The sequence below is a fragment of the Salmo salar genome, chromosome ssa01 (genome assembly GCF_905237065.1).
Source record: "Salmo salar chromosome ssa01, Ssal_v3.1, whole genome shotgun sequence".
Taxonomy (NCBI): Eukaryota; Metazoa; Chordata; class Actinopteri; order Salmoniformes; family Salmonidae; genus Salmo; species Salmo salar.
The window spans coordinates 118493504-118508708 of NC_059442.1; the positions used below are offsets into that span (position 1 = coordinate 118493504).

General features: G+C 53.8%; 1 protein-coding gene across 1 annotated transcript in view; it reads left to right on the forward strand.

The window, feature by feature from the left end:
- ryr2a (ryanodine receptor 2a (cardiac)) overlaps positions 1-15205 on the forward strand; it is an 812428-nt gene that overhangs the window by 423270 nt on the left and 373953 nt on the right. The window lies entirely within an intron of this gene.

Sequence of the window (15205 nt, forward strand, 5' to 3'; positions counted from 1 at the left end):
CACCCTATGGTCCATGTCTGTCCTACTGTCTACCCCACCCTATGGTCCATGTCTGTCCTACTGTCTACACCACCCTATTGTCCATGTCTGTCCTATTGTCTACCCCACCCTATGGTCCATGTCTGTCCTACTGTCTACCCCACCCTATGGTCTGTTCTACTGTCTACCCCACCCTATGGTCCATGTCTGTCCTACTGTCCACCCCACCCTATGGTCTGTCCTACTGTCTACCCCACCCTATGGTCCATGTCTGTCCTACTGTCTACCCCACCCTATGTTCTGTCCTATTGTCTACCCCACCCTATGGTCCATGTCTGTCCTACTGTCTACCCCACCCTATGGTCCATGTCTGTACTACTGTCTACCCCACCCTATGGTCTGTCCTACTGTCTACCCTACCCTATGGACCATGTCTGTCCTACTGTCTACCCCACCCTATGGTCCATGTCTGTCCTACTGTCTACCCCACCCTATGGTCTGTCCTACTGTCTACCCCACCCTATGGTCCATGTCTGTCCTACTGTCTACCCCACCCTATGGTCTGTCCTACTGTCTACCCCACCCTATGGTCCATGTCTGTCCTACTGTCTACCCCACCCTATGGTCCATGTCTGTCCTACTGTCTACCCCACCCTATGGTCTGTCCTACTGTCTACCCCACCCTATGGTCCATGTCTGTCCTACTGTCTACCCGACCCTATGGTCCATGTCTGTCCTACTGTCTACCCCACCCTATGGTCTGTCCTACTGTCTACCCCACCCTATGGTCCATGTCTGTCCTACTGTCTACCCGACCCTATGGTCCATGTCTGTCCTACTGTCTACCCCACCCTATGGTCCATGTCTGTCCTAATGTCTACCCCACCCTATGGTCCATGGCTGTCCTACTGTCTACCCCACCCTATGGTCCATGTCTGTCCTACTGTCTACCCCACCCTATGGTCTGTCCTACTGTCTACCCCACCCTATGGTCTGTCCTACTGTCTACCCCACCCTATGGTCCATGTCTGTCCTACTGTCTACCCCACCCTATGGGCCATGCCTGTCCTACTGTCTACCCCACCCTATGGTCTGTCCTATTGTCTACCCCACCCTATGGTCCATGTCTGTCCTACTGTCTACCCCACCCTATGGACCATGTCTGTCCTATTGTCTACCCCACCCTATGGTCTGTCCTGCTGTCTACACCACCCTATGGTCTGTCCTACTGTCTACCCCACCCTATGTGCCATGCCTGTCCTACTGTCTACCCCACCCTATGGTCTGTCCTACTGTCTACCCCACCCTATGGTCTGTCCAACTGTCTACCCCACCCTATGGTCTGTCCTACTGTCTATCCCACCCTATGGTCCATGTCTGTCCTACTGTCTACCCCACCCTATGGTCTGTCCTACTGTCTACCCCACCCTATGGTCCATGTCTGTCCTACTGTCTACCCGACCCTATGGTCCATGTCTGACCTACTGTCTAACCCACCCAATGGTCCATGTCTGTCCTACTGTCTACCCCACCCTATGGTCTGTCCTACTGTCTACCCCACCCTATGGTCCATGTCTGTCCTAATGTCTACCCCACCCTATGGTCCATGGCTGTCCTACTGTCTACCCCACCCTATGGCCCATGTCTGTCCTACTGTCTACCCCACCCTATGGTCTGTCCTACTGTCTACCCCACCCTATGGTCTGTCCTACTGTCTACCCCACCCTATGGTCTGTCCTACTGTCTACCCCACCCTATGGTCCATGTCTGTCCTACTGTCTACCCCACCCTATGGGCCATGCCTGTCCTACTGTCTACCCCACCCTATGGTCTGTCCTATTGTCTACCCCACCCTATGGTCCATGTCTGTCCTACTGTCTACCCCACCCTATGGACCATGTCTGTCCTATTGTCTACCCCACCCTATGGTCTGTCCTGCTGTCTACACCACCCTATGGTCTGTCCTACTGTCTACCCCACCCTATGTGCCATGCCTGTCCTACTGTCTACCCCACCCTATGGTCTGTCCTACTGTCTACCCAACCCTATGGTCTGTACTACTGTCTACCCCACCCTATGGTCTGTCCTATTGTCTACCCAACCCTATGGTCCATGTTTGTCCTACTGTCTACCCCACCCTATGGTCTGTCCTACTGTCTACCCCACCCTATGGACCATGTCTGTCCTACTGTCGACCCCACCCTATGGTCTGTCCTACTGTCTACCCCACCCTATGGTCCATGTCTGTCCTACTGTCTACCCCACCCTATGTTCTGTCCTATTGTCTACCCCACCCTATGGTCCATGTCTGTCCTACAGTCTACCCAACCCTATGGTCTGTCCTACTGTCTACCCCACCCTATGGTCTGTCCAACTGTCTACCCCACCCTATGGTCTGTCCTACTGTCTACCCCACCCTATGGTCCATGTCTGTCCTACTGTCTACCCGACCCTATGGTCCATGTCTGACCTACTGTCTAACCCACCCAATGGTCCATGTCTGTCCTACTGTCTACCCCACCCTATGGTCTGTCCTACTGTCTACCCCACCCTATGGTCCATGTCTGTCCTAATGTCTACCCCACCCTATGGTCCATGGCTGTCATACTGTCTACCCCACCCTATGGTCCATGTTTGTCCTACTGTCTACCCCACCCTATGGTCTGTCCTACTGTCTACCCCACCCTATGGTCCATGTCTGTCCTACTGTCTACCCCACCCTATGGGCCATGCCTGTCCTACTGTCTACCCCACCCTATGGTCTGTCCTATTGTCTACCCCACCCTATGGTCCATGTCTGTCCTACTGTCTACCCCACCCTATGGACCATGTCTGTCCTATTGTCTACCCCACCCTATGGTCTGTCCTGCTGTCTACACCACCCTATGGTCTGTCCTACTGTCTACCCCACCCTATGTGCCATGCCTGTCCTACTGTCTGCCCCACCCTATGGTCTGTCCTACTGTCTACCCAACCCTATGGTCTGTACTACTGTCTACCCCACCCTATGGTCTGTCCTACTGTCTACCCAACCCTATGGTCCATGTTTGTCCTACTGTCTACCCCACCCTATGGTCTGTCCTACTGTCTACCCCACCCTATGGTCCATGTCTGTCCTACTGTCTACCCCACCCTATGTTCTGTCCTATTGTCTACCCCACCCTATGGTCCATGTCTGTCCTACAGTCTACCCCACCCTATGGTCTGTCCTACTGTCTACCCCACCCTATGGTCTGTCCAACTGTCTACCCCCACCCTATGGTCTGTCCTACTGTCTACCCCACCCCTATGGTCCATGTCTGTCCTACTGTCTACCCCACCCTATGGTCTGTCCTACTGTCTACCCCACCCTATGGTCCATGTCTGTCCTACTGTCTACCCGACCCTATGGTCCATGTCTGACCTACTGTCTAACCCACCCAATGGTCCATGTCTGTCCTACTGTCTACCCCACCCTATGGTCTGTCCTACTGTCTACCCCACCCTATGGTCCATGTCTGTCCTAATGTCTACCCCACCCTATGGTCCATGGCTGTCCTACTGTCTACCCCACCCTATGGTCCATGTCTGTCCTACTGTCTACCCCACCCTATGGTCTGTCCTACTGTCTACCCCACCCTATGGTCTGTCCTACTGTCTACCCCACCCTATGGTCTGTCCTACTGTCTACCCCACCCTATGGGCCATGCCTGTCCTACTGTCTACCCCACCCTATGGTCTGTCCTATTGTCTACCCCACCCTATGGTCCATGTCTGTCCTACTGTCTACCCCACCCTATGGACCATGTCTGTCCTATTGTCTACCCCACCCTATGGTCTGTCCTGCTGTCTACACCACCCTATGGTATGTCCTACTGTCTACCCCACCCTATGTGCCATGCCTGTCCTACTCTCTACCCCACCCTATGGTCTGTCCTATTGTCTACCCCACCCTATGGTCCATGTCTGTCCTACTGTCTACCCCACCCTATGGACCATGTCTGTCCTATTGTCTACCCCACCCTATGGTCTGTCCTGCTGTCTACACCACCCTATGGTATGTCCTACTGTCTACCCCACCCTATGTGCCATGCCTGTCCTACTGTCTACCCCACCCTATGGTCTGTCCTACTGTCTACCCAACCCTATGGTCTGTACTACTGTCTACCCCACCCTATGGTCTGTCCTACTGTCTACCCAACCCTATGGTCCATGTTTGTCCTACTGTCTACCCCACCCTATGGTCTGTCCTACTGTCTACCCCACCCTATGGTCCATGTCTGTCCTACTGTCTACCCCACCCTATGGTCTGTCCTACTGTCTACCCCACCCTATGGTCCATGTCTGTCCTACTGTCTACCCCACCCTATGGGCCATGCCTGTCCTACTGTCTACCCCACCCTATGGTCTGTCCTATTGTCTACCCCACCCTATGGTCCATGTCTGTCCTACTGTCTACCCCACCCTATGGACCATGTCTGTCCTATTGTCTACCCCACCCTATGGTCTGTCCTGCTGTCTACACCACCCTATGGTCTGTCCTACTGTCTACCCCACCCTATGGTCTGTCCTACTGTCTACCCAACCCTATGGTCTGTACTACTGTCTACCCCACCCTATGGTCTGTCCTACTGTCTACCCAACCCTATGGTCCATGTTTGTCCTACTGTCTACCCCACCCTATGGTCTGTCCTACTGTCTACCCCACCCTATGGTCCATGTCTGTCCTACTGTCGACCCCACCCTATGGTCTGTCCTACTGTCTACCCCACCCTATGGTCCATGTCTGTCCTACTGTCTACCCCACCCTATGTTCTGTCCTATTGTCTACCCCACCCTATGGTCCATGTCTGTCCTACAGGCTACCCCACCCTATGGTCTGTCCAACTGTCTACCCCACCCTATGGTCTGTCCTACTGTCTACCCCACCCTATGGTCCATGTCTGTCCTACTGTCTACCCGACCCTATGGTCCATGTCTGACCTACTGTCTAACCCACCCAATGGTCCATGTCTGTCCTACTGTCTACCCCACCCTATGGTCTGTCCTACTGTCTACCCCACCCTATGGTCCATGTCTGTCCTACTGTCTACCCCACCCTATGGTCTGTCCTACTGTCTACCCCACCCTATGGTCTGTCCTACTGTCTACCCCACCCTATGGTCTGTCCTACTGTCTACCCCACCCTATGGTCCATGTCTGTCCTACTGTCTACCCCACCCTATGGGCCATGCCTGTCCTACTGTCTACCCCACCCTATGGTCTGTCCTATTGTCTACCCCACCATATGGTCCAGGTCTGTCCTACTGTCTACCCCACCCTATGGACCATGTCTGTCCTATTGTCTACCCCACCCTATGGTCTGTCCTGCTGTCTACACCACCCTATGGTCTGTCCTACTGTCTACCCCACCCTATGTGCCATGCCTGTCCTACTCTCTACCCCACCCTATGGTCTGTCCTACTGTCTACCCAACCCTATGGTCTGTACTACTGTCTACCCCACCCTATGGTCTGTCCTACTGTCTACCCAACCCTATGGTCCATGTTTGTCCTACTGTCTACCCCACCCTATGGTCTGTCCTACTGTCTACCACACCCTATGGTCCATGTCTGTCCTACTGTCGACCCCACCCTATGGTCTGTCCTACTGTCTACCCCACCCTATGGTCCATGTCTGTCCTACTGTCTACCCCACCCTATGTTCTGTCCTATTGTCTACCCCACCCTATGGTCCATGTCTGTCCTACAGTCTACCCCACCCTATGGTCTGTCCTACAGTCTACCCCACCCTATGGTCTGTCCAACTGTCTACCCCACCCTATGGTCTGTCCTACTGTCTACCCCACCCTATGGTCCATGTCTGTCCTACTGTCTACCCCACCCTATGGTCTGTCCTACTGTCTACCCCACCCTATGGTCCATGTCTGTCCTACTGTCTACCCGACCCTATGGTCCATGTCTGACCTACTGTCTAACCCACCCAATGGTCCATGTCTGTCCTACTGTCTACCCCACCCTATGGTCTGTCCTACTGTCTACCCCACCCTATGGTCCATGTCTGTTCTAATGTCTACCCCACCCTATGGTCCATGGCTGTCCTACTGTCTACCCCACCCTATGGTCCATGTCTGTCCTACTGTCTACCCCACCCTATGGTCTGTCCTACTGTCTACCCCACCCTATGGTCTGTCCTACTGTCTACCCCACCCTATGGGCCATGCCTGTCCTACTGTCTACCCCACCCTATGGTCTGTCATTATTGTCTACCCCACCCTATGGTCCATGTCTGTCCTACTGTCTACCCCACCCTATGGACCATGTCTGTCCTATTGTCTACCCCACCCTATGGTCTGTCCTGCTGTCTACACCACCCTATGGTATGTCCTACTGTCTACCCCACCCTATGTGCCATGCCTGTCCTACTGTCTACCCCACCCTATGGTCTGTCCTATTGTCTACCCCACCCTATGGTCCATGTCTGTCCTACTGTCTACCCCACCCTATGGACCATGTCTGTCCTATTGTCTACCCCACCCTATGGTCTGTCCTGCTGTCTCCACCACCCTATGGTATGTCCTACTGTCTACCCCACCCTATGTGCCATGCCTGTCCTACTGTCTACCCCACCCTATGGTCTGTCCTACTGTCTACCCAACCCTATGGTCTGTACTACTGTCTACCCCACCCTATGGTCTGTCCTACTGTCTACCCAACCCTATGGTCCATGTTTGTCCTACTGTCTACCCCACCCTATGGTCTGTCCTACTGTCTACCCCACCCTATGGTCCATGTCTGTCCTACTGTCTACCCCACCCTATGGTCTGTCATACTGTCTACCCCACCATATGGTCCATGTCTGTCCTACAGTCTACCCCACCCTATGGTCTGTCCTACTGTCTACCCCACCCTATGGTCTGTCCAACTGTCTACCCCACCCTATGGTCTGTCCTACTGTCTACCCCACCCTATGGTCCATGTCTGTCCTACTGTCTACCCCACCGTATGGTCTGTCCTACTGTCTACCCCACCCTATGGGCCATGTCTGTCCTACTGGCTACACCACCCTATGGTCCATGTCTGTCCTACTGTCTACCCCACCCTATGGTCCATGTCTGTACTACTGTCTACCCCACCCTATGGTCTGTGCTACTGTCTACCCCACCCTATGGTCCATGTCTGTCCTACTGTCTACCCCACCCTATGGGCCAGGTCTGTCCTACTGTCTACCCCACCCTATGGTCTGTTCTACTGTCTACCCCACCCTATGGTCTGTCCTACTGTCTACCCCACCCTATGGTCTGTCCTACTGTCTACCCCACCCTATGGTCCATGTCTGTCCTACTGTCTACCCCACCCTATTGCCCATGTCTGTCCTACTGTCAACCCCACCCTATGGTCTGTCCTACATTCTAAGCCACCCTATGGGCCATGTCTGTCCTACTGTCTACCCCACCCTATGGTCTGTCCTACTGTCTACTCCACCCAATGGGCCATGTCTGTCCTACTGTCTACCCCACCCTATGGGCCAGGTCTGTCCTACTGTCTACCCCACCCTATGGTCTGTTCTACTGTCTACCCCACCCTATGGTCTGTCCTACTGTCTACCCCACCCTATGGTCTGTCCTACTGTCTACCCCACCCTATGGTCCATGTCTGTCCTACTGTCTACCCCACCCTATTGCCCATGTCTGTCCTACTGTCAACCCCACCCTATGGTCTGTCCTACATTCTACGCCACCCTATGGGCCATGTCTGTCCTACTGTCTACCCCACCCTATGGTCTGTCCTACTGTCTACTCCACCCAATGGGCCATGTCTGTCCTACTGTCTTCCCCACCCTATGATCTGTCCGACTGTCTCCCCAACCCTATGGTCTGTCCTACTGTCTACCCCACCCTATGGTCTGTCCTACTGTCTACCCCAACCTATGGTCCATGTTTGTCCTACTGTCTAACCCACCATATGGTCTGTCCTACTGTCTACCCCACCCTATGGTCCATGTCTGTCCTACTGTCTACCCCACCCTATGGTCTGTGCTACTGTCTACCCCACCCTATGGTCCATGTCTGTGCTACTGTCTACCCCACCCTATGGTCTGTCCTACTGTCTACCCCACCCTATGGTCTTTCCTAATGTCTACCCCACCCTATGGTCCATGTTTGTCCTACTGTCTACCCCACCCTATGGTCTGTCCTACTGTCTACCCCACCCTATGGTCCATATCTGTCCTACTGTCTACCCCTCCCTATGGTCTGTCCTACTGTCTACCCCACCCTATGGTCTGTCCTATTGTCTACCCCACCCTATGGTCTGTCCTACTATCTACCCCACCCTATGGTCAATGTCTGTCCAAATGTCTACCCCACCCTATGGTCTGTCCTACTGTCTACCCCACCCTATGGTTTGTCCTACTGTCTACCCCACCCTATGGTCCATGTTTGTTCTACTGTCTACCCCACCCTATGGTCCATGTCTGTCCTACTGTCTACCCCACCCTAATGTCCATGTCTGTTCCACTGTCTACCCCACCCTATGGGCCATGCCTGTCCTACTGTCTACCCCACCTTATGGTCTGTCCTATTGTCTACCACACCCTATGGTCCATGTCTGTCCTACTGTCTACCCCACCCTATGGTCCATGTCTGTCCTACTGTCTACCCCACCCTATGGTCTGTCCTACTGTCTACCCCACCCTATGGTCTGTCCTACTGTCTACCCCACCCTATGGTCCATGTCTGTCCTACTGTCTACCCGACCCTATGGTCCATGTCTGTCCTACTGTCTACCCCACCCTATAGCCCATGTCTGTCCTACTGTCTAACCCACCCTATGGTCTGTCCTACTGTCTACCCCACCCTATGGGCCATGTCTGTCCCACTGTCTACCCCACCCTATGGTCTGTCCTACTGTCTACCCCACCCTATGGTCAATGTCTGTCCAAATGTCTACCCCACCCTATGGTGTGTCCTACTGTCTACCCCACCCTATGGTTTGTCCTACTGTCTACCCCACCCTACGGTCTGTCCTACTGTCTACCCCACCCTATGGTCTGTTCTACTGTCTCCCCCACCCTATGGTCTGTCCTACTGTCTACCCCACCCTATTGTCTGTCCTACTGTCTACCTCACCCTATGGTCCAAGTCTGTCCTACTGTCTACCCCACCCTAATGTCCATGTCTGACCTACTGTCTACCCCACCCAATGGTCCATGTCTGTTCTACTGTCTACCCCACCCAATGGACCCTGTCTGTCCTACTTTCTACCCCACCCTATGGTCCATGTCTGTCCTACTGTCTACCCTACCCTATGGTCTGTCATACTGTCTACCCCACCTTATGGTCTGTCCTACTGTCTACCCCACCCTATGGACCATGTCTGTCCTACTGTCTACCCGACCCTATGGTCTGTCCTACTTTCTACCCCACCCTATGGTCCATGTCTGTCCTACTGTCTACCCCACCCTATGGTCTGTCCTACTGCCTACCCCACCCTATGGTCTGTCCTACTGTCTACCCCACCCTATGGTCTCTCCTACTGTCTACCCCACCCTATGGGCCATGTCTGTCATACTGTCTACCCCACCCTATGGTCCATGTCTGTCCTACTGTCTAACCCACCCTATGGTCTGTCCTACTGTCTACCCCACCCTATGGGCCATGTCTGTCCCACTGTCTACCCCACCCTATGGTCTGTCCTACTGTCTACCCCACCCTATGGTCAATGTCTGTCCAAATGTCTACCCCACCCTATGGTGTGTCCTACTGTCTACCCCACCCTATGGTTTGTCCTACTGTCTACCCCACCCTACGGTCTGTCCTACTGTCTACCCCACCCTATGGTCTGTTCTACTGTCTCCCCCACCCTATGGTCTGTCCTACTGTCTACCCCACCCTATTGTCTGTCCTACTGTCTACCTCACCCTATGGTCCAAGTCTGTCCTACTGTCTACCCCACCCTAATGTCCATGTCTGACCTACTGTCTACCCCACCCAATGGTCCATGTCTGTTCTACTGTCTACCCCACCCAATGGACCCTGTCTGTCCTACTTTCTACCCCACCCTATGGTCCATGTCTGTCCTACTGTCTACCCTACGGTCTGTCATACTGTCTACCCCACCTTATGGTCTGTCCTACTGTCTACCCCACCCTATGGACCATGTCTGTCCTACTGTCTACCCGACCCTATGGTCTGTCCTACTTTCTACCCCACCCTATGGTCCATGTCTGTCCTACTGTCTACCCCACCCTATGGTCTGCCCTACTGCCTACCCCACCCTATGGTCTGTCCTACTGTCTACCCCACCCTATGGTCTCTCCTACTGTCTACCCCACCCTATGGGCCATGTCTGTCATACTGTCTACCCCACCCTATGGTCCATGTCTGTCCTACTGTCTAACCCACCCTATGGTCTGTCCTACTGTCTACCCCACCCTATGGGCCATGTCTGTCCCACTGTCTACCCCACCCTATGGTCTGTCCTACTGGCTACCCCACCCTATGGGCCATGTCTGTCCCACTGTCTACCCCACCCTATGGTCTGTCCTACTGTCTACCCCACACAATGGTCCATGTCTGTCCTACTGTCTACCCCACCTTATGGTTTGTCCCACTGTCTACCCGGTCTTGACGATGCTTAGAAAAGGCAATGAGATGTACATTATATTATCCATATCCTTGGTCTGTCCTACTGTGTACCCCACCCCATGGTCCATGTCTGTCCTACTGTCTACCCCACCCTATGGTCTGTTCTACTGTCTACCCCACCCTATGGTCTGACCTACTGTCTACCCCACCCTATGGTCTGTCCTACTGTCTACCCCACCCTATGGTCCATGTCTGTCCTACTGTCTACCCCACCCTATTGCCCATGTCTGTCCTACTGTCTACCCCACCCTATGGTCTGTCCTACATTCTACGCCACCCTATGGGCCATGTCTGTCCTACTGTCTACCCCACCCTATGGTCTGTCCTACTGTCTACTCCACCCAATGGGCCAGGTCTGTCCTACTGTCTACCCCACCCTATGGTCTGTTCTACTGTCTACCCCACCCTATGGTCTGTCCTACTGTCTACCCCACCCTATGGTCTGTCCTACTGTCTACCCCACCCTATGGTCCATGTCTGTCCTACTGTCTACCCCACCCTATTGCCCATGTCTGTCCTACTGTCTACCCCACCCTATGGTCTGTCCTACATTCTACGCCACCCTATGGGCCATGTCTGTCCTACTGTCTACCCCACCCTATGGTCTGTCCTACTGTCTACTCCACCCAATGGGCCATGTCTGTCCTACTGTCTACCCCACCCTATGGGCCAGGTCTGTCCTACTGTCTACCCCACCCTATGGTCTGTTCTACTGTCTACCCCACCCTATGGTCTGTCCTACTGTCTACCCCACCCTATGGTCCATGTCTGTCCTACTGTCTACCCCACCCTATTGCCCATGTCTGTCCTACTGTCTACCCCACCCTATGGTCTGTCCTACTGTCTACGCCACCCTATGGGCCATTTCTGTCCTACTTCCCTACCCCACCCTATGGTCTGTCCTACTGTCTACTCCACCCAATGGTCCATGTCTGTCCTACTGTCTACCCCACCCTATGGGCCATGTCTGTCCTACTGTCTACCCCACCCTATGGACCATGTCTGTCCTATTGTCTACCCAACCCTATGGTCTGTCCTACTTTCTACCCCACCCTATGGTCCATGTCTGTCCTACTGTCTACCCTACCCTATGGTCTGTCATACTGTCTACCCCACCTTATGGTCTGTCCTACTGTCTACCCCACCCAATGGGCCATGTCTGTCCTACTGTCTACCCCACCCTATGGTCTGTCCTACTGTCTACCCCACCCTAATGTCCATGTCTGTCCCACTGTCTACCCCACCCTATGGGCCATGCCTTTCCTACTGTCTACCCCACCTTATGGTCTGTCCTATTGTCTACCCCACCCTATGATCCATGTCTGTCCTACTGTCTACCCCACCCTATGGTCCATGTCTGTCCTACTGTCTACCCCACCCTATGGTCTGTCCTACTGTCTACCCCACCCTATGGCCCATGTCTGTCCTACTGTCTACCCCACCCTATGGTCCATGTCTGTCCTACTGTCTACCCCACCCTATGGTCTGTCCTACTGTCTACCCCACCCTATGGTCCATGTCTGTCCTACTGTCTACCCGACCCTATGGTCCATGTCTGTCCTACTGTCTACCCCACCCTATGGTCCATGTCTGTCCTACTGTCTACCCCACCCTGTGGTCTGTCCTACTGTCTACCCCACCCTATGGTCCATGTCTGTCCTACTGTCTACCCCACCCTATGGTCTGTCCTATTGTCTACCCCACCCTATGGTCTGTCCTACTGTCTACCCCACCCTATGGTCAATGTCTGTCCAAATGTCTACCCCACCCTATGGTCTGTCCTACTGTCTACCCCACCCTATGGTTTGTCCTACTGTCTACCCCACCCTACGGTCTGTCCTACTGTCTACCCCACCGTATGGTCTGTTCTACTGTCTACCCCACCCTATGGTCTGTCCTACTGTCTACCCCACCCTATTGTCTGTCCTACTGTCTACCTCACCCTATGGTCCAAGTCTGTCCTACTGTCTACCCCACCCTAATGTCCATGTCTGACCTACTGTCTACCCCACCCAATGGTCCATGTCTGTTCTACTGTCTACCCCACCCAATGGACCCTGTCTGTCCTACATTCTACCCCACCCTATGGTCCATGTCTGTCCTACACTCTACCCTACCCTATGGTCTGTCATACTGTCTACCCCACCTTATGGTCTGTCCTACTCTCTACCCCACCCAATGGGCCATGTCTGTCCTACTGTCTACCCCACCCTATGGTCTATCCTACTGTCTACCCCACCCTATGGTCCATGTCTGTCCTACTGTCTACCCCACCCTATGGACCATGTCTGTCCTACTGTCTACCCCACCCTATGGTCTGTCCTACTGTCTACCCCACCCGATGGTCCATGTCTGTCCTACTGTCTACCCCACCCTATTGTCCATGTCTGTCCTACTGTCTACCCCAACCTATTGTCCATGTCTGTCCTACTGTCTTCCCCACCCTATTGACCATGTCTGTCCTACTGTCTACCCCACCCTATGGTCTGTCCTACTGTCTACGCCACCCTATGGGCCATTTCTGTCCTACTGTCTACCCCACCCTATGGTCTGTCCTACTGTCTACTCCACCCAATGGTCCATGTCTGTCCTACTGTCTACCCCACCCTATGGGCCATGTCTGTCCTACTGTCTACCCCACCCTATGGACCATGTCTGTCCTATTGTCTACCCAACCCTATGGTCTGTCCTACTTTCTACCCCACCCTATGGTCCATGTCTGTCCTACTGTCTACCCTACCCTATGGTCTGTCATACATTCTACCCCAACTTATGGTCTGTCCTACTGTCTACCCCACCCAATGGGCCATGTCTGTCCTACTGTCTACCCCACCCTATGGTCTGTCCTACTGTCTACCCCACCCTAATGTCCATGTCTGTCCCACTGTCTACCCCACCATATGGGCCATGCCTGTCCTACTGTCTACCCCACCTTATGGTCTGTCCTATTGTCTACCCCACCCTATGATCCATGTCTGTCCTACTGTCTACCGCACCCTATGGTCCATGTCTGTCCTACTGTCTACCCCACCCTATGGTCTGTCCTACTGTCTACCCCACCCTATGGTCCATGTCTGTCCTACTGTCTACCCGACCCTATGGTCCATGTCTGTCCTACTGTCTACCCCACCCTATGGTCCATGTCTGTCCTACTGTCTACCCCACCCTGTGGTCTGTCCTACTGTCTACCCCACCCTATGGTCCATGTCTGTCCTACTGTCTACCCCACCCTATGGTCTGTCCTATTGTCTACCCCACCCTATGGTCTGTCCTACTGTCTACCCCACCCTATGGTCAATGTCTGTCCAAATGTCTACCCCACCCTATGGTCTGTCCTACTGTCTACCCCACCCCTATGGTTTGTCCTACTGTCTACCCCACCCTACGGTCTGTCCTACTGTCTACCCCACCCTATGGTCTGTTCTACTGTCTACCCCACCCTATGGTCTGTCCTACTGTCTACCCCACCCTATTGTCTGTCCTACTGTCTACCTCACCCTATGAGCCAAGTCTGTCCTACTGTCTACCCCACCCTAATGTCCATGTCTGACCTACTGTCTACCCCACCCAATGGTCCATGTCTGTTCTACTGTCTACCCCACCCAATGGACCCTGTCTGTCCTACATTCTACCCCACCCTATGGTCCATGTCTGTCCTACTGTCTACCCTACCCTATGGTCTGTCATACTGTCTACCCCACCTTATGGTCTGTCCTACTGTCTACCCCACCCAATGGGCCATGTCTGTCCTACTGTCTACCCCACCCTATGGTCTATCCTACTGTCTACCCCACCCTATGGTCCATGTCTGTCCTACTGTCTACCCCACCCTATGGACCATGTCTGTCCTACTGTCTACCCCACCCTATGGTCTGTCCTACTGTCTACCCCACCCTATGGTCCATGTCTGTCCTACTGTCTACCCCACCCTATTGTCCATGTCTGTCCAACTGTCTACCCCAACCTATTGCCCATGTCTGTCCTACTGTCTTCCCCACCCTATTGACCATGTCTGTCCTACTGTCTACCCCACCCTATGGTCTGTCCTACTGTCTACGCCACCCTATGGGCCATTTCTGTCCTACTGTCTACCCCACCCTATGGTCTGTCCTACTGTCTACTCCACCCAATGGTCCATGTCTGTCCTACTGTCTACCCCACCCTATGGGCCATGTCTGTCCTACTGTCTACCCCACCCTATGGACCATGTCTGTCCTATTGTCTACCCCACCCTATGTTCTGTCCTGCTGTCTACACCACCCTATGGTCTGTCCTACTGTCTACCCCACCCTATGGGCCATGTCTGTCCTACTGTCTACCCCACCCTATGGTCTGTCCTACTGTCTACCCAACCCTATGGTCTGTCCTACTGTCTACCCCACCCTATGGTCTGTCCTACTGTCTACCCTACCCTATGGTGCATGTTTGTCCTACTGTCTACCCCAGCCTATGGTCTGTCCTACTGTCTTCCCCACCCTATGGTGAATGTCTGTCCTGCTGTCTACCCCACCCTATGGTCTGTGCTACTGTCTACCCAACCCTATGGTCCATGTCTGTGCTTCTGCCTACCCCACCCTATGGTCTGTCCTATTGTCTACC